A 4,170-nucleotide genomic window follows, 5' to 3' on the forward strand; every position below is an offset into this window, starting at 1 on the left:
TTGTAACACCATAAAGTCTTTGGGGTCATTGGCGATGTTGCCGAATGACCGCTTGTATGTCGAATGGGTTTTACATGTCTTGCATGCATTCTTTCGCATTTCTTTCTCTTTTCCTTTCCTTTTATCTCTTTTATTTTTCCCTTTTGTTTTCTATTTTTCAATCAAAAATGAAAAAGACAAAAAGATTTTGAGGCTTTGTTTTCATCTTTTTAGTTGTTTTGCTTTTGCATTTAGACATAATTACATCCAAGCTTTTGCTTTTGAATGAATAGTGGATTTGAAGCTAATAGTGAGTTTTTGCTACAACCGTGTGAGGTTTTAATTATTCTTTGTTTCAACATTTCTTGATTGAGTGGCACATGGATCCTTGACTATTGCTTGCCTTATCTAGAATTCTACTCTCATCTCCCGAGATCGCGACCGAGCCATTTAGGAAGAATAAAGGCATCTTTTCGAGGTGGTAATTTTTACTTTTCTAGGATAGTTTTCTTTTATTTATTTAGGGTTTTCATTTGCCTACTTTCTAACCATTTGAGCCATATACCTTTCTTTTCAAGCCACATCTTTAGCTTTTGAGCCTTTTGTTTCATTCTTGTTCCTATCTTTGGTTTTTGTGAAGCATTTGGTCTTTATTATTGTTGGATTATTTAGTGGATGAGATTAATTGTTTGGTTCTTTTAATGTCAGTAAGTTTGTGTTGTAAATATCTTGTGAATAAAAGGCAAATGCCAAGTTGAAAAAGCCGTCCATAGTTAAAAGAGGCGAGGACAATGCAATAAAGTAAAAAATTGAGAAAATGAAAAATTCAGTAAAAGCAAACCAAATTCATTTTGGACAATGCTTTATTTTGGATTGGGGGGGGGGGGGGAAGCATTATTATGCTTTTTGTATATATGATTGTGATTTTGGGTTTGAATAAGCTTGGGGGTGTTGGTGTTTTTGTTTGTGATTACTTGGTTTTTGGTGTTGAGATTTGGCCAATCATTGTTTCACAATTTAAGTATACCACCAAATTTCAAATTTTTGCCTCCTTCACCCTTTTCGCCCTTACATTGCAACCCTTTTCAAGACCTTTTAACCTTTATGGTTGAGTCACAAGTCGATGGAGGGAGGCTTGAGTCAAGCCTATGGAGCGGGGTGCGTAATCAATATGTCGAGTAGCCCTAAATCTAGCTCTTTCTTTCCCGGTTCCTTCGAGGAATCATTGAGATGCTCACTAGAGGTGGATTTGAAGCTTGTTGAGAGAACGTGGTAAGATTATTTGGATGAAGGTGAATTGTGTCTCATTAGTTATCTATGCTTAGCATATCTTATGTTTCAATCAACCTTGGATATATTGGAACGTGCATACCCTTATTGTATAGAAAGTTGTTTATTCACTTGCATTTGATCATTTGTAAAAGTCCATTTCAAAACCTATTTCTCAAAATTTTTCCATTTTGATTTTACTTTCTTTTATTGATTTGCATCATTTTTACCTTTAAGAGTTATGGGTCAAACTCTTTGGATACCCTTACGAGACCACACTCGTCCTCATTGGCGACTTTGGGGTTTAAAGGACTTTGGGGTTACGAGACCACACTTGTTATAGCTAAAAACAACCGTGATTCCTACGAAAGTGAGTATTAGTGTACATTCTTATCTTTTCCTTTCTTTTTTCCTGTTTGAATAAGTTTTTCATCCTATTTCTACTTCTTTTGTTTTGCTCGAGGACGAGTAAAAGTGTAGCTTGGGGGAGTTTGATGAGTATCATTTATGGCACTCATTTAGCCTCTTTTACGATGAATTTTGATTGCTTTTATACCTCTTTTATCTCTTTTTCTTTAGTTTTACTTGTTATTTTTCTACTTTGTGTTTTTCTTAGTTGTTTTCTCATTTTCTTGCATTTCGTAGGTTTATTTTGCTTTTTCTCTTTTATTTGTTTGCTTTTCTTTGATTTCAGGAGATTGGTGATATCTAAAGAGCTAAATGACCTTCTCTCAGGATTTGCAAGGCTTAAGGTGCAAGCCGGTCACTCCCTTTGAAGCTCAATTGTGAAGGAGTGCAAAAACCAAGTCTTCAAGGCCGTGCTCTCGAGCTGCGTGGGCATTAAAATTGGTGTTAAACCCACCGTGAAGACCCTTGGAAATTGCAACCACTAACATGCATCAAGTGGAGTGCCTGGAAGCATCAACAGACGCACGAGAAGGAGGTGCCCTACTCCTAGGCGCGGGCACGCATGAGAGCGGCGCTGACGCGTAGAGCTGTGGCGCGGCCACGCAAGAGGGAGGAGTGGTCGCACAGCCTTTTTTCCCCCTGTTCTGTACCCACACTACTACAAAAATAGCCTAGGAGACCGTGCAAAATACGTCTAAGAAACCGGAAATTGACCGGTGCCTAGGTAGTAGGTCTCTTAGCATAAGAGACCGTGTTTTTTGCCTGGTATCTTAGATTATGCAAAGAGACTAGTTCTTCCTTTTCACCGGTCTCTTAGATCATTGTAAGACCATAAATAAATAAGGGAAAGGCACCGAGTGTTTTTTAGATTACCGGTTTCTTAGATACTAGTCTAAAAGACCTATGTCTAGAGATTACCGGTCTCTTTGATAATTTATTTTTAAAAAATAAAAAAATCATATGATGGTTACTTTTTGCCCACGAATCAACTCAACAAATATATCAATATTTTCTAAAGATCTATGCAACTAAAAAGTAGGAATCAGTTCTACTTACAATTCAATTGTTAAATTTCTAAAAAAAACTTAATGGAAAAAAAATATGGAGTACTTAATTACAATCTTATTCCTAAACATACTGAGTTACTGACACCATTACGCATAAAAAAACAAGTAGTTGACTAAATGAAAAATTACATTGTTCAGAGAAAATAAAAATGCTCCATTACAATCTTATTTCTATGAACTCCTCCGTAAAACAATAATCTTGATTCAAGCAACACGATTGCTCCGTTTCACATTCTTCAACCGCGCATGTCTGCAATATCCACTTTTAATTTGACTGGTCAAAATCAATGTAGATTTACTGCCAAAAAAATAGATGTATAAATAAAAATCAATCGATTTCAACCAAGAAAAAAACAAATCAATAATTGAAACTGTGTAACAAACTTCAATTTAAAAAGATAAGAATGAAATTCTATATGCATACAATCTTTAGGCAAATAATGATTGTGAATTGAAGTGCACAATTTGATAAAGAGAACATAAAAAGGATTGTAAAATAAAGAAGGAAAAATAAATTAAGTTAGAAAATATTTTTACCCACAATGGAGATTGAAAGGGGGCTTACCGGAAAAACCAAGGAGAAAGAAGATGATCTTGTCGGGATTCGTTGCGATGGGAAGACGATAGCGAGAAAGCGTCAGATCTGTTAGTATAAGATGTATAGAGAAACTATAGAGATTAAGATAGAGATGAAAGAGAATTGATGGAAATCAAAAATTAAGATCAAGTAGAGATGGAGGAGAGATGAGGCCTGAATTTCTAAGACGATTTCGTTTATGGAGAGGAGGATAAGAGGAATGGGGAATGGGGCGGCAGTTACTATGAACGCAGATTAGGGGTTTTTATCTTTTTTTAATATTTTTTTAATGATTAAATATTAAATGAAATTTAAGGAACCTGATTTAGTGATGTATTGTTACTTATTATAACATCTAAGAAACCAAATATTTCTCATGTGAGGTTTCTTAATCTAAGAAACCGGTTTGTTGTGATATATGGTTTCCTATTTTTCACTTAAGAAACCGGATACCTCCTCTATTAGGTTTCTTAATCTAAGAAACCGGATTAGTGGTTTATATGGTGCCTTAAGAGTGGTTCCTTAGGCCGTTTTTGTAGTAGTGCCATTTCATTGTGGCCGCGCATGTAGAGGAGAGGGCACTCCTATTGGGGTTCTTTTTGACGTCTAACTAAATTCTCCTCTGTTAGTTTTACTATACATAGAATTTCTTCATTTTTAGAGGGAGAATAACTTAGAATTAGATTAGAATTTGTAATAAATTGGATTTTTAGAAAGAGAAGCTCAATTTAGGGAAACTTTGTTCTTAGATTTTAGAAAGAAAAACTTGGTGATTTTGATGAATGCTACTTTCAATCTTCTTCATCTTTGATTTTGATCAAAGTTTTGTAAGAATTCTTTACTCATTAATGCAATTTTATCTTTTGATTC

General features: G+C 35.0%; 1 long non-coding RNA gene across 1 annotated transcript; it reads right to left on the minus strand.

Moving 5' to 3' along the window:
* Positions 1 to 2,747: 2,747 nt before the first annotated feature.
* LOC145584970 (uncharacterized) lies at positions 2,748 to 3,548 on the minus strand. The gene is made up of 2 exons (XR_014100474.1): positions 3,289 to 3,548; positions 2,748 to 3,021 (listed from the first exon to the last, which is right to left on the minus strand). It is a non-coding gene; the product is annotated as an uncharacterized LOC145584970 (long non-coding RNA).
* Between the last annotated feature and the right edge of the window lie 622 nt (positions 3,549 to 4,170).

This window comes from Chenopodium album, chromosome 16 (assembly GCF_948465745.1).
Source record: "Chenopodium album chromosome 16, dcCheAlbu1.1, whole genome shotgun sequence".
Taxonomy (NCBI): domain Eukaryota; kingdom Viridiplantae; phylum Streptophyta; class Magnoliopsida; order Caryophyllales; family Amaranthaceae; genus Chenopodium; species Chenopodium album.